Genomic DNA, 26308 nt, shown 5'->3' on the forward strand with positions numbered 1-26308 from the left:
ATCGAATAGTACAATACAATATAGTAAAATAATTAAATAGCTAAAGCTCGTCAATAGTTTGATACCTATTTTTACTCGTTATTTATAGATATACTGGAGGAAAGGCAATTGGTGTTTATATTACTTCGTTTATGTAAATATGGAAAAATTAAATGAGAAAATAAGAATATTTTATACGTAAATTGAACATTAAATTTCTCAAAGGGGTTTCAAGAGGTAGGCCTAACTTTTATATAAGAAAGTTATATTTTTGAATGAGACAATTCATTTTCAGTTTTCTATACATTTACAGCAGAAGGTGGTCCAAGAACCTCAGAAACTGGACATCGCATGCTATCGTAGTTCATTGAATTACCAAAACAACATATCTCTTATATTTGTGGAATTGTTTTGGTTTTTTTCTGTCAAAGTTGCAAATAAAATTGTTTTATGGTGTTTACTTAAGAGAGCTGTGCGATACATTGTTCTCTTTACTTAAGAGAATGGTTCCTTTTGTTTTCTGAATAGGTTAACTCACAAATTAAGGTTGGATTGTTAGCTTAGTAGTTGTATCGTCATATCATATACAACTGCTGATGGACTTAAATTATTTAGGAAAGAAAGTAATCTCTCAATCTAATTTATAGACTGGCGACGGCAATACTCTAATGAACATTTCCACAACACCGTTGGAAATTACCAAACGAAAAGCTTTCATGTAAGAAAACTACTGATATCAACGTTGTATTTAGACTACATTATACGTAACCCAATTCTACTATACCAGTTCTACTTCTTATATCCAAATATCGGTATCATTGGACCACACGATTGTTCGATTGGCCGATTGTTCGATTGCTCGATTGTTCTCCAACACTGTTACGATTTCACTCACGGACGTGTTATTTATGATTGATTTTGTTCCAAAACCCAGCATTAACGGTTTCAACACCTTCGTGTGAAACTTGCTTTCCGAACCAAATTATGTTCCCATTGTAGAGTTAGATGCTGCAAATAAAGATTTCCAACCTAGATCCCAATACTTCTGATTGAAGTAAGAAAACGCACAATTCTGGCATGCGTAGGCTACTGTACTTTATTTCATGTACATAAACTTCATACAATCCCATTCTGAAGGGCCCTTAATAGGATAGTAGACGACGGAATATTTCATTTCTCCGCCAAATAGTACGAAATACAGGTTTCTAAAAGCAGTACGACAACCTGAATGAGAAAACAGTTCAATAATAGCTTACTCTAAAAAGGCTCCATCAATGTTGTTCTCTTTGAGTAATCAACTGCTTACTAAATGACATTATGACATTATGACATTATGATTAAAAGTCTAGATTGTCTTCAAAAGCTTAAATAAATAGTAAAATGTAAACTGTAAACACAGAAATCTTTTACTATCTGCAATTGGAATGAACCTCCAATTCTACATCTTTGACATTACAAATATTCTGACCTCAGTCTAATGATACGAAAATAAATACACCTGTTGTAACACAAACTCTCAATACCTTCTCGCAATGTATACGCAGCTATTAAAATACTTATTAAATCCACGGTCACAGAGAACCTAGACGAACCGGTTGTAAGAAAAGCTAGTATTGTGAGGAATGCTATTATTTCCACAGGTGGAGGAACGCTTCAACAAGCTATTAGCGCTTGTCATTTATTCAAATGTGGTTTCTTCGGTAAATTATGTTTGACAGTGATGTCGTCACTTCACACAATGATTTACACACAACAAACTTACAGACTCAATCTTCGAGGTTATGTAATATTTAAATAGAAAGTGTTAAAGATAAACGAGTTTGTATAGATGATAAATAAATTAATCTTTTTTTTGTATGCCTTATGTTTAACCGTCTTCATTATTTTGTCAAGCAGATTATGAAATCGTTTCCTGGCGCACAAAGCAATACTTTTGGCCGTTGAGTTTGAAGCAAAACAACTCTTTGTAAGTTTTGTAAGCAAACACGACTGTCAAGGAGTCTGTGTTTAAGTGCTGCCTTAAAGTATTTGCATAGTAAATAAAGATAATAATACATTAATTCGGCTAGTAACTCTTTTACTTAATCATATGAACTATGGTAAAAAAATGTGTGCAAGTCAGTAGCGAGAATGTTTTATTCTAAAGCTAAACTGTCTGAGTGAATAATGCTCTGCAATCTCATCTTGTAATACATTATCTACAAGTTTTATTAGTACCAATAATTTATAAGGCACCATGAGATACCTAGAGAAATATTGAACATTCAGTAACTAACAGTAAAGGTCCAGGTGAAAAAGTGCTCGTATTAACTGAGAACTCATCTTTATATGCTACTGAACTGAATAGAAATAATTCATCATGTACAGTATATATAAAATAGAATCATGTCACAAGAAACATAAGATTTTTTGTTATGTCCAAAATACAGTAAAATAAACGTTTAAAACGCTAGGCAAACGTATTGTCCGTGGCGGCTGTCCACTGTCCAGTGTCCAGTATGAGTGGTTGATGTTTAAGCGCGTTTATCACGAGGTCGTTCTGCCTCATAACGCGCGCCTCACAGCCTACAACACACATGACTGCGGGTGTAATGTAAAACACTGTCAGTCTGGCCATTCTAGATACTATTGGACATTCCTCATGCTATTGGCAGTTTTGTGAAAGAAAACAAGTAATGGAGCCTTTATAAGGCAAGTACTTGTTGGTTAGAATATTCAATTTGTATGGTTCAATATAAAATTGTCTAGATGACAGAAACTCAATGATAGACTCAAATGATCGACTCAAATAATCGACTCATGGTTTAAAAAGTTACTGCAAAATTTGTGTGTGAATAGTGTATGACTTTTAGAATCAAAATAAAATCGTGAACCTCATCAAAACACACAAATTGACACTCCAAACACATCACAGCAAAATCCCAGTTTTACGAACCCCGCCATAGTGTACGGTATTCACTTGATTCTGAAGACAGATAGATAACAGAACCTGGACTAACAGGTAAACCGTGTTAGGATTATATCTTTCTGCTATCGCCGCCACCCAGTCTGATGTGGAACTCATTTGAAAGTCAATCAAAGTATTACACACCTGTGGTGTGCCTCTTTCCGCGAATGTGGTTCTTTGGTATGAAACTTGTCACGAATGCTGATTATTAACTATTTGGTAGCTAATTGAACATAACCATGTATAATAAGGGAACGCTGAAAGAAATATATTCGTGTTTAAGTATACTTTTATGTATTTTATATTGCCAGTAGGATGGACAAGTTGAGATAATGCCTACTTTACAACTAAATTTTTTTAATGAATCAGCTGATTCAAATAAACAGCTGTTATATGACCTGTTTCTCCTTAGTCAGTCAACCCAGATTTCAACTGTTTTAATTAATTGTTCATAGGTCATTTTTGCACAACATATTTTTTCACCTATTATAGAAGTTTTCTATTTTCAATAAGAACAAACATTCATTCCAAGCTGTTTCTAGTGAAACTCACTTTAAATGTTGATGAAACAGAACTACGCATACTAAAAAATCACATACTTTCTTCTAATTCTAATAAACTTCAATAGTTTTGACCATATAAAATATGTGCAAATAATATTTGATTTTAGATGTACTGTATTAGCATTCGCTTATAAAACTAATGTGATTCATTAGTTCTGGTGGACGATTAGTTCTTTTGGAACAGATACTTTCACTTGTTAAGTACTAGAACGTGTCTATGGTTCTAAAGCTCTAACTATCACAACATTTAACTAACCAACCATTGACTGAAATCAAAATCAGATTTCAACATCAACTCCAAACCATTACACAAAATACAATACTACAAAGATAACACTATTAACGGTATGCAAACTCTGAGTGGCTGAGTAGCGCTTATCAAACTCAGCATCTAGCTGCTAGACGACTCCGGCTGCAGGGAATGTAAGAGCGAGTATTTCCCTAAGAGGTTCAGGGGTCAGGAGGAGAGTATGATGTCTAGTATTTTACACCGCGTGTCACCATGTCGTACAATGTATGTGTGCCCAGCAGGAGCCTAGACTGCCAGCACGGGGCGAATGCATCTCAAACCGTGGGCCGAGGTTACAAGACTTTAGGTTTTATCCGGGAGAAATCTCAAATTTGAGTCTCTTGCCAAGATGTTGCTATTTCGCTAAGCTCCCTACAGTGTTTGTAGGTTCTTCATTTCATTGACTGGGAGCTTTCACCATAAATAACCCTAGACCACAACTTTGAGTGTTGGTACGCGGGAAAAGGTTAGGATGGTTGAACTGTTGAGGAACAATACATTGCTTTAAGTTTTAGTTCTAATCTTTAGTGTTGGCATAAAAGGTTAAGACCTTACCCGAAACATGTACATGGTATATTTATCCTCACAACATTCTTACATTAACCTAATTCATAGTTAAGATTATGGATGTAAATTTAATTTACTAGGTAATAACAAAATGTAAACTCTGGTAAACAGTATAAATAAAATATCGGTACCCAAATCACACTTGAAACACAACGAAACATCCCTGCAATACCCTTGACAAGGCGCGATTTACAGCGCATGTTCCTTTATCGGCGAACATTGGTGTAAAACTCTACGTTCGAATCTTATCTCCTGGTCGAGGCTGTGATATTTGGCCCATCGGTAAATCTAAGCACCAACCTTTAGTGAGGATCCCTCATGAAACCCAAACAATATAGTCACGACTGAAGGCTCGGTCTATCTCAGCTATCGGGGCTTCCTTCACCTTTACCCGTGTCTGGCGATGGGACTTGTATAGTGTATGGGGGTTGACACCTGTACGAACGTACGGTTTGAGTATTTATGTCATTTACTGGGTGCAAAATGCATGTAGATCGATAAGTGTTAAGGAAATGTTTGGAAGCAAAAAGAATGGTCGGGTTTGGATCTCAAGGTAATATCCTGCTCAACTAAATTATATTCCAAATAGTAGGCATACTTGATTATAATGATACCGGCATTGTGTGTGTTTATTTGATCAATATTCAATCCATACATCAACTTTAAAACTAGTCAAGATGATTATCATCTTGTAGCCATCTAGTATTATCATTATGTAGCCATCTTTGATTTGTCTCAATTTCCAGAATATGGTTTTTACATTAAATAAAAGTGTGCTATGGTTGTACTTAGTTTTTCGTTTGTATTAGTGTATCTTGACATGAAAACGGTGAAACCTACAAATCACTTGTGAGGTATTGTAGTATTTTCTCTATTAATATTACTACTATACTATTTCTAAGTTGTGTACGCTCTTTCTGAACGTGAACCACAGACGCCTTTATTGACATTGGGTATCAACCGTTACTTATGTTCTCATTCAATTTTTACTAAAATCTCAGGATTTTACTGGTTGTAAAACTTGTTTTGGAAAAGTGGGACTAAATCCGTGCAATACTGGCCTACACAGACAGTTTCATTGAAAGCGGATTTCCTGTTTCAGGGGAAAGTGACATGATTTATGTTCGATGCAGACGATGAAGCGCGCATATTTTAGCAGTTTTCCCGCCAAACATAAACAGCGCGCGTTATATAGGCCGGGTGTTGGCGATAAACAAGACGTATCAATTAGGAAACTGGAGAGAAGATGCGCCCAGTCGGGCCCAACCTAACCTAACTGGCTCTGCTTTACATAAGAGAAGGAAGGCCGACCGGAGCGCAGGTGAACAAAATCGCCAGCTGAATGTATTAACATTTTGGGCAATGGTAAGGCGCGGGGTCATAAAAAGTGAGCATGCAAAAATATCAGGGAAAAAACACAACGATACTAAGGTAGAGAATAACCGGTTTATGTTATACCAGAAACATCACGAGGTTCTAACACCCTTCCATACACCGCAATAAACAATGGTCAGGAAAAACTAGAACTTACAAGTAATTAACTAAAATTTAACTAAGATTAACAAAATTTAACATCCCTTCTCACTGATACAAAAACAGTGAGGTAAGTGATGAAGAGCAAGCTACACAATATTGCATTGTTTCGTCGGGTTTCTTGGGAATACTTTAAGTACTTAGCTGACGAGTTTAGATATTATGCCTATTATAAATTTAAAAAAATATTTGATCTTATGGCATAAGGATATCCATTATACACAAATGTCAATGGTAATTATTCATCACTCATTTTTGGCAGACACTTTACACCCTAACAAAATAATATAGGCCCTGCACCACTAAGGTTGGTTATACAATTTTACAAATATCATTTGCCTGTTTTTTTTTCGGTTACTAATATCCTGTTAAAGAATTGGTGAGCAATAACTAAACTCAAAAGGGGGTTTCAATGTGTCTATTTATTTTATTCCGATGATTATTTTAGGATATGCTAAAACATATATCACGTATAACTGTTAGCTATGTATTCTGTTCCGACACTATGAAGTGACTCTTGACTAAATACAGTATTAGACTAAAAAAGTGAAGTGATAGTTGTGAACAAAACTTATAATTTATCAACCTCTTTTTTACTTCTTTGTGGTACTACAAGCTTGTTAACCTCATTTCCTACCTAGATAGTGTTAACCCACACCCCACACACTGGTGATCTACTGATTTACCACGTAAACTACGACAGATGGAAACATCTCCATATCAATGGATCGCTGATAAATTGCTCCATTCGACACAATTTAACAATGCTCTATAAATAATGTTCGTACCTATTCCTCGGATCGTGTACGGTTTGAATTCTAAGCATACTCCATAGCCCATACACCGGTCGATTTATTGCCATATGTCGAACAGAACGGACGCAATCGCTTATAACTCACGCAGCTTGTTAGAGGCTAGGGTCGCGAATCTGGCCAAGTTCTGTAAATGTAGATCACTTATGGTAATACGCCGTTATTGATTGCATTGAGAATTGTACAGCTTACATGGTCATAAGTGACAAATTGTGTTAAGTACTGAGTTTTAACGAATTTCCACTGGGAAGAAGCTGCTAATCTCATCTGTAGCAGAAATTACATGACTGGCAAGGAAGTTGCGTTCAGAGGAAGGTTTTCCGTAAGGAGTTTGTACATCTAGTCGCCTTCATTTCTCAGATACATCGTAGATATAGGCTCTTTGGTTCTGCAACAGGTTACTTGAGTAGGCTAAAGAGTAAAGTGAGGTCTACCGGTTCTACTCTCATACCACCCTTTGCGTTCCAACTTTATATTTCTGTCCAATTAGATTTGAAACGATTGTTTCAAAATAATTAATCATTGCTTTATTATCCACCACACTATGATGTCCGTAGTAAAACTTAACGTGGTTCTATATTCCAAATTCAACCGTACTGAACATAAGTACATGACACACACATAAACACCACAATCTAGATCTCTTATAGGTTCCCCTCGACTACACATGAGGTAACACATTAGAATGAAGAACCATTCGGAGGTTATAGATTCCCACAATCTCTCAGATCTGAATCACGAAAATCCGGTCGCTCGATTTCCCATTCTCGGAATGCTAATAATAAACATGATACGGCCATTGTATGTTAATAATCTGGATCTGTCATCTGGGGATAGCTTTCTCGGACATGGTCGAATAGCTTTCTGGCCCACGGGACGACGTAGATCACAGAGGCGTGGGTGGAGGGTGTTGCAGACTTAGGGGTTGGAACTCTTCTAAGAGGGTAAGGGAGCAATAGAAAAACCCCAGTTGTGTATACATGTAAGAAAGCATCGTTGTTGAATTGCCCAATGACATATGGAAATTAGGTCCAGAATAGATCTCGGAAGTTTTTAGCTTTCTAATGACCTATATATTGGCCCAGTTGTTATAATTCGTTGGGCTTGTGGCAAATAGTCCACGCTGAATATAAGCTGGTCTTATTAATAATGCTTATCCAGATCGTTTCGTTAGTTACTGGTCCCAGATGCAGATTGTCACTTGTCTATCCTTAATAATTATATCGTTCAAAAAATAGACCTTAGATAGTACCAAAACCATGGCTTGGATTGATTCCTTGGTTGCTAATTGTGTAGATAATAATAAAAATGGTACACTCATGTCCCATAGTTAGGTATATTCTATACTTCGATTTGTTTCGAAGGTGTCAAGTATCTAACTACTGGGCTGCCCATCGCTGTAGCTACTATTTGCTCCTTAATTTCTACAAGCTCTAAACGTTCATGACTTATTACTTTGTCACAAGTTATCACAAATACAAATGTTAACCACAGTATAACCTGTAATCCATATTCAGGACACATATTTTATTCAGCGTCGAGATTTCACACATAAGTTTCTTTTGCTGTTTATCTTGTTGCTTCACCAACAAGGAGAGGAAGAAGACGTCGAAGGTGAGTAGAAGGGACGCGGCGGCTTCAAAGGCACCGATAAATTCAGGTTCAATTGATTCTATAGACAGCGTAATTGTAGCAACGCCGCGTGGCTCGCTCTACATAAAGTAGCTCAACTCCCACCGGCGATCTTCTCTTCGTGCCGGGGAGGGAATGCTAAAACTTTGGTCTATGTCCTGGCCGACAGCAATAGTATGTTTGTTTCTCATACTTTAAATCCTGCTGCTTTCCCATCGTTTTATGTTTTTTTTATAACTTACTTAAGGTTTTATCTCAAGGATCATTTAACAAAAGTAGTATTCTACTAATACAACGTATTTTATTATATATATTCAAAAGACATTCGAAAAGCTGTAAAACTCATAGAAATGATTATGCAGTGTAATAGTAGATGTTTTAAAAGCTAAAAAAATTAAAATACTAAAACAGAAAATACCTTCAGAGTAGTAATGAATTATACTAACTTCCCTCTCATACAGGAAGAAACCTAGGAATATTCGTGTCATGCTCATGGTGTGTTTTTTTGTTATTTTCTCAGTTTCTTTCCGTTACTTTTGTAGCTAGATAAAAATATGGTCGTATCTAAGCAGAGCCGCAGCATCTTATGATGCTTGAATACATCGTTCATCCTTGTTAAAACTGCAAATCGGACAATCATAATACCATATTTGGAAAATTGTGTTTTTTAAGGGTAGTTCCTCATATTTAATAGAATTCACGAGCTAGATTTATATAAACACTATTCTAGCTGTTTCAGGAGGTTACTTACACGTTATTCTCTATGGCTTTAAAATAATAATCATGGGAATTCTCAATATTGTGTTATGTTAGACAAAAAATTAAATCGTTTATATTGTTTAGAAATATACAGTTCAATACTATAAATTCACTATAGGGGAGCTATTTAGCCTAACTCCTACTACACTTGAGTAAGGACTGTATCAAACATTTGAAACAGGTGCCAAAAGTACTCAAAACCGGTTCACGACTCAAACGATCCATAAACTGAGATTGCACCCAACAATACCTGCAGCTGATCAGCTGATCCACTCATCAAGTATCCGATGCTGGAACTGCGCCGTAAACTGACTGTGGCATAACCCGATGTGGCTAATGGTTACAAACGCTGGAACACCTCATAACTTGTATCTCGCAGGTGTTGTGTTGATATCCGCAGGCGAAGACTGTGTTTTATTAGGACCACTGCAGAGCGAGGAGATATGCTCCCTCTTGTTGTGAACCATGAGTTTCATTTGTGTAGATTCTTTGGTTGACTTTGATGGAGTTTGGTTTTGTTGAGACAATGTTTAAAGGTGTTGGAGGGTTCTTGCAAGTCTGCTCTTTTTTAATTATCAATAACGAAACAAGATGTAGCTTTAGAATGCTTTTTAGCTATTGTAAAACCGTTGCGTCATCCAAGAAAACTTAGCAGAAGTATTATAGGAACAAAGGAACTGTATTTCAAATTTGTATAATAAATGTTTTGAAGTTATGTCATCAGTCTGATGGTAAAAGGCAAGATTCTAGATCCATGCAGGTCAACCAAAGCTTAGGTCTCTATCTAACATTTTAAAGTGTCATAATCTATGTGTTGTATTATCTTTTGAACATCTTTTATTCTATAGTCTTTATTCTCTGAAACCATATTTTGCTGTCGAATTTATTAATTTCTGCTTACTAGAAACCCTAATATTCTTGTACTTACGTAATCAGTACAAATATTTCAATCATCTTTCTGCGAAAAAAAATTGTTCCATTCATTTGACCTCACAGAATACATCGATCATATAAAAAATAATCATTTTCGTAAATATTTTAAACCTCACAATCTACCGATATCTCGGTAGTACTTCACCAGCTGTTCAGCAGCCATGTGTGTGGCTCTGGGTATGTATGGATGTGCAGGTACAGGTAAGTTGTATACCAGACCATCTGTAGACACTGTGCAGTATGATAACATCTGATATACAGCAGGATATTGTGGCGTGCTGGTAGATCATGCGCTACCGGGAACCACCACAAACATGGACCAGATAGGTTGCAGGGAATACTTCAGGGATTCTCACTCGCCTTGTTTGCATCTTTTATGCTCCTTTGTTTGTCATGTTCGACCTTGGAAATTCAGTTTATGTGTTAAACGTTTTGGTTCGTATACTTCTTATTGGCAAATTTTCTTTTATTCTTTTCTTTCCCATTTGCTTTTCATTAACTTTCTTCTTCTATATACTTTTCCTCTGTTTATTGCGTAAGTTTCAATGTTATTTGTTTACCTTTTTTTTGTTGTTGCCACCCTTAAAATAAATTCAAGCAAGAATGATAAACTTTACCCTTAATATTTTTCCGTGGAAATAAAATAAAATCAAATCAAAATATATTTATTCATACAAGACAAGTATATGTTAGTACATCTGAATAGTGTCAACTGTCAACTTAGCTATTTAAATTTACATAATTAAAATAATCACAACTTTTAACGTGCCGTAATGAAAATCTTTTCAGAAACTATTGCCATGTTGATGTTCACTCAATGGGATGTTCACATTGTCGCAAATTTCCCTATAGGGAAGTAGCTATTTGATTTTGGATTCAAGCAAGTTTATTTTGAATTCAGAAACCTAAGATCTGTAATAACGTACATATATCGTTCAGCAAATCAAATAGCACAATGCGATGGTACACTCCTATATCTACTGGTATATGCGGGTCTGTCAATAGTACAGAGTCAATTGTTGTATCCACTCATTAAATGCAAATCATCATCGATAATTTCTCCCCAGCTCTGTATAAATCAAATGATCTGAACCAGTAACCGTTGATTGACTTATTGTTGACGATATATTTGTTGCACGTTGTACTTTACACCTTTTCTGATTTATTGTCTGAACGCTATTGTCTAATGAATTACTCCTTCATTGTAGGTAATCTATGGTTTGTACGTTAGCGATTAAAGAATGAAATTGGCTTTCGACATGATGACGGAAAAGTTAAATGAATCTAAAATATTTTGAATGGAGGAATAAAGTTGTCATCAAACGTGTTGCTACCTTAGTCTAGGCTGTAACATTAGGTTATTACCTAATTACAAATATGGTTATTGGTATGATTATTATTATTGGTATGATTTTCATTTAATGAGTGGATACAACAATAATAATTCAATGAACAGCGTTGTTTTAAGACAGTTTTAATACACTTTAAATAACTAATTAGATGGTTTTAACCAACTAAACTTATTGACAGTTCATTTACATCCCTTTAGAGAGCCTTAGTTTGATCACTAAGGGCCTTTAAGTAGTATGCAAGTATGTATCAAGTCAACAACTTATTTTATGACATTGTTGAAAAGCAGTTTTTGGAAGCTGTACGGTGTAATTTTCCTCTCTAACTACCTCGCAGAGCAATCTTGAGCTCATTTACCAGATGCCATGTTTCGGCCACATCGTTAGGTTTACAACTGGCCCAGAGACGGGTTGTTTTACCACACTTGACTCTGTGTTTACAAACCATAAAACAGTTACACTTTACAGCACTGGCTGGTTTCGTACTTAATTAACGAGCTGCTTAACATCCTCTCGACAGCTTCTTCAGAAGTTGTATTACTAATTACGGAAACAATAACACTATTAAAGCCAACATATCTAATGTGTAGTTTTAAAATTAGATATAATAAAAACACGTGCAGGGGTAATTAGGGTGAACTCTATCTTATATAAGAAGCCGCATTAAATTACAAATTTGATATAACTTTCATACCATCCCATGCCTGAATGTCCTGTTTCGACAATTTCGCAAATTTCCAAATACGTTCTAAAAGTTTTTTGGGAACAGGTGTAAAACATGTAATTTTGGGGTTTTCAAAAAATGGATTGCTACTGTCAAAACTTGATGGTGTAAGGTAACTGTCAAATGAAGGTTTAAGCAATACATCTTAACCTAACATAAACCTAATATAACTCAACCTAACATGATCTCCACCTTAGCATTATGGAAATTTTCAATCGTGGCGGCCCAGATCTTGAAAAGCTATTTACTATAGGTCAAAGACACTTTTTGACCCTATAAAATGTATTTTTTAAGAAACAACCGTAATCTTTACAACGACTGTGACCATAACTCAATTCCACCTATCCCACTGTTCATAGCACTTTATACGGTCTCATTTCGGCAAATCATTACAGGTTTAACCATTTGTTAGCAAATAGCCATTTGCAAGTGTCTCGAAGTGTATCGCGGTTAAATATGATGTTCTGTGGACTGTATTTACCGCTAACTCTAAATTATCCAGTTGTCATACTCGTGGGCCAGCATCGAGTGATTTATTCGTTCACCCACTCAGATTTATCTCAGCCAAAACGTCGGTGTTGAAGGGAGTTATTACCTCTTCACGAAATTAGGGGCTTCGAGTTGTCCGTTTAACTTAAATTTGGCATGTTAATCTTTCTGAAACCCAGCTTTCTGCGAGTTTCTTGCTAAACTGGTAAAAGTTGCGTGTATCTTGTGACGGTCGTGAATCATTGGTTGCATGAGGTTTGTGTCCGAAATATGATCAGGTGGAGCAGGTTGTCTCCTTTGACTATGTCGACACCTTATAGATCGGGACCAATTATAGTTCATGTATTGTGTATGGTTAGTAGGTTTATATTGGTCGTTGGATATCCCCGTTGCTCATGAATATAGAATGATAATTTCATTTAAAAACTTCATTTAGGTTTTTAAAATATACCAATCACATACATTGAATTCGAAAACTACGCTCGGTTATGGTTTTGGCAAATCATTAGGTAGATTTACCTAAAACAAAAAGTTCTATCAACCCCACGACCAATAATCAACTATACTCCTTTTCTTCTAATCATAGTTGGCTGGGACGGTGGCGTCGTCCTGTAATCCAGCTACTAGGTCACGAATTGTGGATATTTGTGGGCATGCACTGTGGATGGGATGCTCCCCTGCGTGGATTAACACCAGCACTAGTGAGTACTACGACTATCCGCAGTACTGTCATTATTATTAGACCAATAATTCGTTAATTATAAGGGAAAATGTGGTTCGGATTCTACTTCGGACTGTAGGTCTCTTGGTTGCCATTGGCTGTATTATTAATTAACAGCTGTGTTTAAGGAACATGTGGGCCTTAGTCACTAACAAGACTACAAGTACAATACGCTCATAGTAGGGTTCCCATCTTAAATAATTGATTGATTGATAGTACAGTAATCTAGTTTCAACGTATCATTATACTTTTAACCTCACACAATCCAAACCAAACACACAGTCTCATGCAATAACCTAATTACTTAAATTGAATTCAAGTAGATCCTTAACGCCTTCACATGAGAAATAATTACGCCTCGAAGCGTGAAAGACGGATTACAGACCTTCGAAACGGCTTTAAACACGATCAAGGATGGAATCAACTCAATTTTCATAATTTATTTTCAAACTCCAAATAAATGAAAAGCCATCGCAGTCTTGCCGCATCATCTATCAACGGAGGTTCATTTATCATCATGTCGCTTGTTGTGAATTGAAACATTCCATCGTTGCAATTAGCTGCGACCCGGGGTCATTGGCGGTAATTTAATTAAGGTTGTCAGCCAATCAGCTGATATCTCCTGACAGCTGATAAGACTGGTCAGTTTTTACGATAGGTTAGTTAACGGTTCTTGTATTTGCCGCAGTGAAATTATTTCGTCAGGACCTGGGAAATGTTGTCCCTCTTGTCTTCTTGACATCTCTGGAGTCCTAGAGTTTGTCTGAAAATGTATCAATATCGAAATAAATATTTCTTATAAAATACTACACAAATTGGGATATATATAATTTCAATGTAACCAAACAGGAAAAATCTATATGTTACAGTTTCAATGTCTATCGATACGTAGAAACTAGGGTTTTTTCTATGGTATTACCAGTATTTTGTAGTAGATAATGAAGTATATTTCATCACTAGAATATAAAGGTTAATTTTTTATACTCAAGCTCAAATTTAACAACAGAAGCAAGGATGATAACAATTCCAACATCTCCAAAACATTCCTTCCATAAATCCAATTATAAATTCACGAAATATCAGCCTCGGTTTTATGACTATTAATATGTCTTTGTAAGCTTGGTCTGATTAGGTTGGTTGATAAGTTTATGTCACCAATCTACATTAATTTAAAGTGTGTATTAAAAAAAATATTTTGAAATAAAATTAAAGCCCTTGAGAGGCTTAGGTTGTTATGATAAATGCAGTTAATCATGTTGTTTTAATCTAACAAATAAATACATATACTTGTAATCTGCAAACAATATCTATTTTTAGGCATCAAAAGTGCGAGGTCATGGATAAGGGGAGAACGAGAGTACAGTGCAAGAAGGACCTCCTATGAATTTACAACTGCCTTGAAACCGTATTTGCGTGGTTACAATAACTGTAGGTTAGTTCTCATTATGTACAATTTTGAGTCATACTTAAGTTGAGTTAGATATATAAATAACTGTTAAAGGTTATGTCAATCTTTGATTTTGGTTAAAGTTTTGAGAACATGCAAAAACTAGAAGTAGAAAAGCTATCTCACAATATACATTTTATACGGTCGAGTTATAGTCAATTTCAGTACCTACCTCTACTATTGACTCTTGGATACTGGAGTAGACAATATACACTCTATTTAGAACTTGGATCAGCTGTAGCCTACTTTTAAGAAGAACCTTGTTGGTTGAGCCACTCACAGAGCACCACCACTACTGTCTGGAAATCTCCCTCAGTTTTTGTTGCGAAAATAGTTAAATGCAACATAAAAGAGACTATAGTACTATTGTTCAAGTTAATATTGATATCACAGCTTGCAATACCTGTAGTCTTACCAGTTGAAAAAATTGTGTATTCGACATAAATCAATATTCTACTTCGGCGCACTCTGTCGATAGCTCAGATTAATCTTACATTCTTAAACTGGTGAACACTTTAACATTTGGATGTAATATGATTCCTATCAATAGTGGAAGTCTCTACCTTCCCTGGGCCAAGTACGGTCCCCATATCTCTTCCAGGGGGCGGGACGACGGGAGTAGGAAGCGTATCTACAGCTTCATCGCAACCCAACACTGACTTATCTCCGATTACAACAGCCAAACCTAATGAAAATATCTGCCCACATTGTCCTCATATAATTTTATTACCGACTGACACCCGCTTTCGCCAAAAAGGAGATTCAATTTTGATAAAATTTAATTGCTAGAGTAAAACCAATGGGCCAGAACTGGCGCTTCTCTGTGATAATCGTATGGTTGAATTAATCCACGGCTCCTACATTTGTTACTGGAATTTAATGAGATTGCTGGATTGCTTGGAAGTCCGGGATGAGATACGAGGGAGAAGTATGGGTTTGATAGGATTGGTATAAATGGCCTTTATCATTGCAAGACACTGGCCTCTCAAGTTATGCCATTCAAAAAAGAACCTGAGAAAGCACGGGTAATAATTTATTTAAAGTATCTACATTCAAGAGATTCATTTATATGAAGAATCATCTACATTACAGAATGTGAGAGACAATTAAAAAATTTAAGAGAAAAGATTTTTAAGTTTTGTTAAATTCGTAGTCCAATAATCGTCACCCAACAAGTGTGGTTTCAATGTGTAGTTTTATTTGTTTGTGCATTTTATTATTACTTATTTTAAAAATTTAAACCTTTCAAGTTTTAAATTTGTTATACTTTATTATTAGCTATTAAAGATTACCAGAAAATAAGAGCATCACCTCAGTTATTTGGCAGTATAATCAATATTATTTATCTGGAGGCAAATTGTAAGCTTTTGTTGATTGAATATAAATTACTGTGTCATTTGAATAACGATTATACTGTACAGTACTTGATTATTTGTATTTATTCATTTACGTATCAATTAGTTTGCCGTTTCGTCCTTTAAGTTTGTTTGTCTGTTCTTTCCATGCGCACTTTTCAAATACACTATGGATTTATAGTTAGTTTCGGTAGTCATTGTTTATAATAAAGATCTCTTTGTGTTGTCGAATTTTGACGAGCCAAGTATTTGTTACATTAAGAAGATTAGATTACGAATGAAATAAAGAAACTAGCAAAATTTATATTAGTTTGACTGTAGGAACATTAAAAGCTTTATAAGCGTGAGATTAAATTTCAAAACAGTTGGTTCAACTCAGCAGCAGGAATATTAACGTAAATTTAAGAAAGTTCACTTATTAATTTATCGTCTTTGATGATTGATAAAATAAAAAATATAAGAACTTAATCAAATAACTTTTGGATTACAATTATCAATAATTGCCTTTTATGTCTTAACGCCACAACTATTCCTAAAATGCAAATACGTTCTTATATCAAAATCAAACTCAATAGGAATTTAAACCAAACCCTGACAAATTGTAGCTAATAGTCCATGGTTGCAGTACTTTATGTTGAAGCAAGCTATTAGTATTCCAGAGGATATGCCAAAGCGTCGCAAGGCCCGCGGACTCCATTAAACTCAATTATCCTGGACCCATGGTCCACCCGCATCACGTCCCTAGGCTCCGCCCCGCCCAGGCAGCGTGCTTTACGACTGCATTTGGGTAATATTCAATTTATAAATTTGCATTTTCCATCCAAGTTGCATCAGACCCGCCGGAATCTGGACCAGGAAAGACTAATGGCTTCTGTAGAGCCAATACCAAAATGATTTGCGACTGATTTAATTGGCTTTAAGATACGAGTATGTTTGACTTAAGATATTGGGTTGGGCTCGCAGTGAAAATATGGTTCTAATGTGAATCAAAGAGGGGTTTTTCGTATTTAATTTATAATGTTACATGATTTTTTCACGAGGAGCAAGCTTGTCTAGTGGTAGAGTGAGACACTTATTTCGCCGAGATAACGGGTTCAAATCCCAATTGAAAAAAATATTGGACCGAATGTGTTATTACAATAATCCTTCGCCAGTAAATGAACGTGTTTTAAAACTTTAGAATACTTATGGCTGAAGGTGCGGGGGATATAAAGTCCCCATACCTCCTTGAAGAATCGTATACTTTCTCTTATACCATGTAATGATTACGTCAATCAAGTAACTTACCGGTAAGCGAACATTAAACATACCATTATCACATTCAGCCCCGTGAGCACCTACCTACAGCCCTGTGAAAATTTACAGCTCCTTGAGCACCTACAGCCCTGTGAGCACTCACAACCCCGTGAGCACTTACAGCCCCGTGAGCACTTACAGCCCCTTCAGCACCTACCTACAGCCCTGTGAAAATTTACAGCTCCTTGAGCTCCTAGAGCCCTGTGAGCACTTACAGCCCCGTGAGTACTTTACAGCTAAGTGAGCACTTACAGCCCCGTGAGCACTTACAGCACCTACAACCCCGTGAGCACCTACAGCCCTGTGAGCACTTACAGGCCCGTGAGCAGTTACAGCACCTACAACCCTGTGAGCACTTACAGCACCTACAATCCCGTGAGCACGTCCAGCCCCATGAGCACTTAGCCTACAGTACCAACAACCCCGTGAGCACTTACAGCACTTACAGCCCCGTGAGCACTTACAGCACCTACAGCCCCGTGAGCACTTACAGCACCTACAGCCCCGTGAGCACTTACAGCCCCGTGAGCACCTACAGCCCCGTGAGCACCTACAGCCCCGTGAGCACTTACAGCCTCGTGAGCACCTACAGCCATGTGAGCACTTACAGCCCCGTGAGCACTTACAGCCCCGTGAGCACCTACAGCCATGTGAGCACTTACAGCCCCGTGAGCACTTACAGCCCCGTGAGCACCTACATCCATGTGAGCACTTACAGCCCCGTGAGCACTTACAGCCCCGTGAGCACCTACAGCCTGTGAGCACTTACAGCCCCGTGAGCACTTACAGCCCCGTGAGCACCGACAGCCCTGTGAGCACTTACAGCCCCGTGAGCACTTACAGCCCCGTGAGCACCTACAGCCTGTGAGCACTTACAGCCCCGTGAGCACTTACAGCCCCGTGAGCACCGACAGCCCTGTGAGCAAGCACCGACAGCCCCGTGAGCACTTACAGCCCCGTGAGCACCGACAGCCCTGTGAGCACTTACAGCCCCGTGAGCACCGACAGCCCTGTGGGCACTTACAGCCCCATGAGCACTTACAGCCCCGTGAGCACCTACAGCCATGTGAGCACTTACAGCCCCGGGTGCAGCATCCAGTAGACAATGGGCACATAACGAGGGGCGCTGCACATTACTTGCACGAAGGGAAAGCCGCAAATGAAGGAATAACGACAAAATCGCGGTTCCCACATGGGGAAAGCCATCTCGCACGCAACCTAATGTCGTTATAATTGAAGCGGAGCTATTTTTACGACGGCATTAATAACGTTGATGAGCCCTGGAGAAAGTGGCAGCGATTTTGACACTTAAGCAAATTATCGGCCGCTAAAACACGAGGTGTTGAGTCATGGTCGCTAACTCGGCTGAGTTCTCACGGAATCCCTAGTAGCTGCAACGGGCTGCCAGTCATTCGTACCATTGAGGCTGCCACATTATTTACACTGGGTATCTATTAGGGAGTCATTACATTGTAATTACATCACATTTGCTTTCTGTTCTTTTGTTTAGGCGATAATAGTCAGAGATCGATTTCTGCGGAAGTACTTTCTGCGAGTCAGGGGTTCGTAATGAGGGTTTCCAGGTGCTAGTTCGCCACCTAACTTTGAGTACGCAATATTCAACATGGAATGAAGATGAATCATTCACTCTTGTCCACAGTCAACATACCCCTAAACTTCAGAGTCCAAAAGATTGTTTTTATGGTCGGAAGGGATGAAAAGGTAAGGATAGTTTTACGACGAAAATGCATCTATTGGATATTTGCTAAGTTGTCAGAATGATCGTACACTGATCTGCAAATAACCTACACCAAAATAAACAATCATACATATGCATCATAGTCGATACAAATCATAGTATTTAGATAAACTAAAAATCTTACTGGCACACCAAAACTGTGACGTTAATACGAAAATCACGATGAAATAAGCTAATTTGTTGTATTAGATTTTCACTTTTCTTAACGCCGGCACACCAAAGTGCTTATTAAGGCGAAGGAGAGGAGACTATGGACGTTGAATGAATTCTGGGTACATAAGAATTAAAAAGTAAATGGGTCCCGTGTCCATATAACCATGCCCAATACTGTAATAGCTTCTTCCCTCTGTGGTATTCGATTGAAGCTGATAAAAGATAGCTGAGTCTAGTTTTGAACATTTTTTTCATGATTGTACCTTCTACGTATAACTACTAATCAAGCACTTTACCCACTCAACTATCCCTCTATAGCTCTATAGCCCATCTAAATCCATCTCAATTAAATCGAAGTAGCTATTAACTATTTAACATTCCCGATCATTTTATTACATGTAACCATTTTAGTAAACATTACATGTTTCGCCAGATCAACTTCAAGTCAGGTAGAACTAGGATGTAGCCAAACATAATCTGCAGACACGTGCTTATAAGTGGTATATTCACATTCCGGTGACAAACCCACCACATTGCCAGTAAGCCACGAGGGACTCAATCCTTGCCAAATCACTTTAGCATTAACATATTTCACTTTCGCGCGACAAGTATACACGCAATTTACCCTTAAAGAGAAGAAGAGAAAGGAATATAATCTTATTACATAGTTTCATAAATAAGACTTTGAATAATTCGAGGAAGATTTGCAAGCAAAGTAGTTGCGCTGCCTCAGACCACGATCTTATAAATATGCATCGAACATTACGCATTTTTATTTTCACTCGTCTTTTCACTAAAGTCATAATAATGCAGTTATATGGACTGTTTCATCGCGAGTTATGTTTGGACGCAACTTGGCAACAAGGATGCAAACGTTCGTATTTGCATTTGTGAGAAAGTTGTATATTGTTGTGTGTGAGGTTTTCATAGGGAATCATGCTTACCAGTTTGTGTCTTCAATCGTGTGAAGCTGAGGAAAAATAGTCAATGACGAATTTATTGAACCAACAAGTACTGCAACTTTTTTTTATTTTTCCATTTGAAAGCCCCAAGAAGTCCTTGGGCTTATTTGAGGGAATCGTTGGCTCTAAGTCGATGGGAACGAAACAAAGTAAGATTACGTCTAACCAATACAAGATAACAGTAGAAAAATATAATTTTGCCACGTTTTCGACTAATAATTTCATTCATATTCTCTGTGAACTTTAAGCTTTGACTTATGTCGTTTTATGTTGAACATATCAAAGCACAAGACCCATCTCATTCCTTTTCGTAGAGATTAATGTCCAAAGCAGAGACATACATTTGGTGTAAGTGACCTTTCATTATTTGCCTGAAAAGTAGACATCAACTATGTACTTTAAACCACAGGGATACATTTTATAAGAAGATAAAATAGTTAAAGATTTGAGGTCTTCTTGAGATTTCGAGGACTTAAATTTGGGTTTCTAGAAAAATCGCACTTTATCCTTCAGACCACTACATCGTGGGAGCAACTCTTTTTGGATCATTTTTGGCCAAGATTATTTTGGTTTACCAAGATAATTTTACCAGTGCGTTTTGTGTAAAACCTTAATAAAAACTAGAGAAAATGCAAATCCAACAGTTTACATTGAAGGTACATTATTGGAATGAAAATTCGCACTTTGGTGATGTCAGTGGCCTAAGGATAGAGGCGAGACCGGATGAAGCCTGCATATTAATTGGTGACGTAATGGGCTAGTTTTAACACACAACCCAGTCCTCATGGGATATTAAAGTAGACTTCCTGTTAATATGGGCCAGGTGGAGGCAATCTTTTATTTCAAATGAACATAGTTGAACAACCCTCTCAAAGCGTTTGCCTCAAAGAGAATGTTGAAATGTAATTTCTTTCCTTTTTTGTTGTTACCGTAAATTAGTTAATTAGTTTGTGTGACAAATAAAGTGTTTAATTATTTCGATGAATTGTCCTTTCACTTTAGCTTGGTTGATAAATAGGCGTAACGGAAAGTTTGCGATGGAAAGAATTGAGACTTGTTCATGCGATTGAACGGAAATTTCAACATAGTTTTTCTAAAGACCACTAGTCGACGACTGACAAACAGTGTAGAACACTTTGTTCTTCAGTTTAGTACTGACATTTGTTTTTCTCAAGTGTGATTTACCAATTAGTGAGCGTTGTTGGAACAATCCGATAAACACTCGTGTGCCATCCTCACGGATCTCTGGCAATATAATTTCAATCGTTCGACGATGTTTTCCTACAATTATTGGTGGAATGTGACATCTACACACGTGGTCAAAGCAGTTAACTCACTTCTTGGTTTCATGCAATTATTTTTTGTTTCTTTTTCAAGTTCATGGAACATATACAGTCTGACCTATTCAATTAATTTAATTCTATTTCTTTTGTAAATAAAAACAACTAAGTAAAGTAAATCTTTGACTAACTCTTCCCTCTTCTGATGTGCATCAACTTCGTTTCAAAAGCATTCAGTTTTATAATTTACGCTTGCACACTGTTTAAAAATCTATATTCCACGTTGTTTCGACTGTTAATTATTCCTAAGCCTATATTGACATAAAATCTATCTCTTCGCTTCCCTCAATTAAAAAAGATATTCCTCGCAGAACAATGTTCTCAGAACATTCCTTAATTTCAAGAACTAAAGCCCAAAATGCGTGGCTGAGCCGCATGATCAATCCCTGCAACAACCGCTCAACTTTTCCTTCTCCGCCTGAAGCTTCAGTGGCCAAATGTGCCAGACTAAAGACAGGGTCGGCTAACGAGACGTTGGATGTGCTGATGACCATCTTAAAACCTTGTTAGAGAGGATCGTGCGGTTCTAATGCCTCATCATCCTCATCACACCTCTCAACTCTGGCTTTGTTTGTTGGAATTAAGCGGTGGACTAATCTGGTTGGTGAAATGCACTCTTCAAGTTATGATGTAACACACTTTCGTAAGTATGTGTCTGCTAAAAAAATTAGCGGTTTACACCATTCTGATTATTTTATGATCCGACTCAACTTCAACTCAATCTCAACTTAACAACTGAAAGTTCTCTCAACGAGCAATGCACCCACCAAATTGGTATCAGAAAACTTTACAGGTATTTACCCGTTGGAACAATCGAGAGGTACTGACAGAACTACGCATAACTGCGGTTTTATTTAAAATAAAAAAGTTATACATGTTCTTCGGTCTTGCATTTCAATCACCAGATTCTTTTGCTATCGACGATACCTAAATCCTTTCCCTGATTTTCCAGTTGCACTTAATACAAGATTTATTGTTATGAGGCGAACAACCCTTACCGTCTCCCTTAGATGAACATAAAAAGGCACTTAGAAACACTATAGATATGTTTCATAATTAATTAACTCAACATTCCTCGATCAAACTGTTTTTATATTTTCACAAACAAGCATCATGGTCGTAACTAACAACCTCGCGACTGGGTCGTGATGTGAGTAGGCGGCACACTCCCAGCTGACTACAAGACAGCTGATAGACAATGTGCAATCAGCTGATGACAATTCATTGAGACCTTGCAATCAGCTGATTGTGTTTCTAGCCTTACAATACTCTTTGCCATAACTATCAAGCACATTCGTGATAGAGTTATAAATTTGCAAACAGCTTTCTACACTTCTATTGGCTTGAGACTGTGGATGTTTGTCTTCTTCTACTTTGATCTCGTAATTTGGCACATTTTAAAACTATTTTCAGTATTTTCAAGAAAAGGGACCACTAATATTTTCCTGTTTGTTGCGGTGGTTAGGTTGGGTTAGTTTAGTTTTAGTTTATGTTACTGGTATATAAACGCTAACAAAAAAAGTTGTGTATGTGTTTAAACGAAATTCGCGCAGACATCAATTTGTATTTGCTCTCTGTTATCATGTGTTAAAAAGGTAGTTTTTTAATGGTCCCTTGTTTGTAAGTATCATAAACTAAACTAAGCAGAACTAACCCAACCTTAACGTCACAGCGCACTTTAAAAGAGTGACAGCCGTCTTCCTAAGAAGGCTTCCTAAGAAACCCCACTGCAGTATTTTACTGTTAGTCCCAATTCAGCTAATCTTCAAAATAATTGTAAGTTGACCATAAAATAAAATATTGATAAAAACTCTAACTCAATGACTTTCTTGGTAACTACAAAAAATGCTTGTTAATTGACAACCCCAACAGATTAATTCCGATGATTAATTCCAAAAGAAACTCCGAAAGGTTAAGATTCCTCCATTTATTTAATTGGAGTCGTACAAGTGTCTGGCATAACTCTCTTATTTCTCCGCCAATTACGGTCGTACGAAGACGCGTACAATCGGTATTGAAAACACAGCAGCTGAACTAGATACCGGGGTAAAACCCTTATTAATGTTGACCCATATAAGTTTTCATAGTCGATGTCCGTTGTCAGTTCATTAGTCGCGTGCTAGCTCCGAGCTCGACACGTTGCGACAGGTACGGACATGTCCTGTCCTGCCATTGCTTCACTGTAATTGAGCCGTTTGGCAACAATCGCCTCCTCCCCCTTTCCGTAAAACAGAAACTAATCACCATCGATGACCCGGTTACTCAAGGTCGTCCGATGCAGATCTCGTTTCATTACGGGATATTATTCCCACGAGGACTTTTATCGCGATGGGCGCCAACAATGCATGTGATTGCGACATAATCACCGTCTATGCTCTACACTCCCTGGTCCGTAGCCTCGGACATCGTCAATTATCAAACATTATCTGAGCGATCACCACGATCAGATCAAGTCGCGATGCAATACTTCACTGACTATTAGAACGTTCTTGATAAGTCACGAGTTTTCTGTTGCAAGGCGGATTTTCCCTTACTCAGAATATCGTAGTAAACGTGTTACTTTTGTATTTTTAAATTGAAAATCATGGCAGTAGAGACTATGATGAAAATATAACATATTTATGTGTTCAATACCGTAGACTAACTACCACAGTAGTGGAGTAGGGTCAATTTCGTTTTGGTGACGTTGGTCAATAATGTACACAAGGTTCCCTCTTATTTTAGGATCAATGGTATAATTTGTGTTTTACTACTTGTTATAGCCAAACGAACTATTGTTTATAAATTGTTTTATCGGGTTAACTTGTTTAAAATAAGTTTAAATATGTTAAAAATAAAAATAAAGAAAATGGATTGCAGTTTGGTGTACGATAAACTGCTATCAATGCTAATATTCAATTCAGTAAAAAATTGAGGACTTGCTAGAATTAAATATAATGTTTACCCTTGCATCGCCCGTAGTTAAATAATTTAATAAAGCCTAAGCTTCTGTTTTAAATGTCAACACAACTGAATGACACATTATGGTTGCACAATGCCACTCCAGACCTTTAGCATCTCTACATAATTTCTCGAGTGGAGGTTCCTAGAGGGGAGTGAGCTAGCCTCTCACCAATCTCCATGGGTTTTATTTAAATGATAATACATCATTTCTTTGGGGTTTGCTTAAAGTGATGTGTAAAAGATCTGAGCCAGAGTCTAGCTTCCTAGGATGTGAAGGTGGGGCAAAACAGTGGAGGTTCCCAGACCTGGACCCCAGCCTCCGTCACGCTCTGACTCCATGGTCCATCCTCGGACGTGTGAAAGCAGCTGTTTTATATAAGGGTAGGCCAATTTACCGGAGATGCACACCACAACGTGTTGGACTGAGATCACTATCTCATTGATGAATTACCTGAGCCGTGTCGAACGTTACATAAAATAAATTGCCGGACTATAAAGCTTCGCGAGCCACGCAAAACTCTTGTTCCGCTAGAATAACTAGAGTGTAGGGCTGTAGAGTGCAGCTTAGCTTGTCATAGGGCTGTAGAGTGCAGCTTAGCTTGTCATAGGGCTACAGAGTGTAGAGTGCAGCTTAGCTCGTCATAAACGAGGAGGATTCAGGTGGTTGCTCTATGAAAATGTCAACTAAAATGTTTACACTTTCTACCAATACGTGCAAAGCAGAACACATTTTTACAGGCAAACTCATTATCGAGTATAACTCTAGCATAGGCTTATAGACTTACATTTGCAATTAAATCCATGAAACATTTTTAAATTAAGATCTTAGTAGGTCAACATTAATATCAAGATGTAGATCACCGTAATGTTAGCCTCCGAATCAATTTAGTTAATTAATTAATTATTCTTAATGTTTAATTAATAAATTGTTTAAATACCTTTAACATTCAGGTTTATATTCAGGTTACATTCAGGTTTATATTCAGTAGTAATACACGACTGCTGTTTCAGCCCTCAGGGGGCTTTCTTCAGGTTCCAAAGGCTTTCTGAAGGGCTCTGGAACATATATTTTAGTATATATTTTAATATAAATTAAAATAGTAATACTATATTATCGTGGTAGGATCAATGTTTGATCGCAATTTCTGGAACATTCAATTCAGTTTGATATAGCTATTTGAGGAAGATATATATATTTTTTGCCCTACTCATAATAAAACTTTACTTACAAACTATATTTAACCTATTAAAATAGCTTTTACATTTCTTATGGAATAGAACCCAGCCGAAGTCTGAGAACGTTCTTGTTTTTTTACTAGAACGCCGTCTCCGGAAAGAAACTACCAAAACAAATTTGGATAATTCGTCATCGAGTTTTTTTGCGACAAACTGGAATGCAAAATCCGAAAACTAGTTTGTAGGAACGAAGAGTTTTCTCAACATAGTTGTATGTTGATGAGTGGAAGCCTTCGCATACCTAGACCTCACATATGAATTGCTAATACTTGTCCGACTGTCCCTTCTCCAGAGGAACTTTGCTTGTTATTTCCCAAATCGGCAACGTCCCCTGTAGACTCGTTATGCGTGGGAGATCCCATCTATCTGGTAGTCGCATCTTCTCTTTATAATGATCTACGGTGAATTCTTCGCTTAACTGTATAGTTGCATCTACAGTTTTTACATAATCTCATCTTTAGCATCGGAGTACTAGACAGGAGCATATATCAGAAATTGTAGTTGCATGTTTGGTTATTAC

Source organism: Macrosteles quadrilineatus, unplaced genomic scaffold, assembly GCF_028750875.1.
Source record: "Macrosteles quadrilineatus isolate MER2022 unplaced genomic scaffold, UCM_ALF_1.0 Scaffold_8__2_contigs__length_117827958, whole genome shotgun sequence".
NCBI lineage: Eukaryota > Metazoa > Arthropoda > Insecta > Hemiptera > Cicadellidae > Macrosteles > Macrosteles quadrilineatus.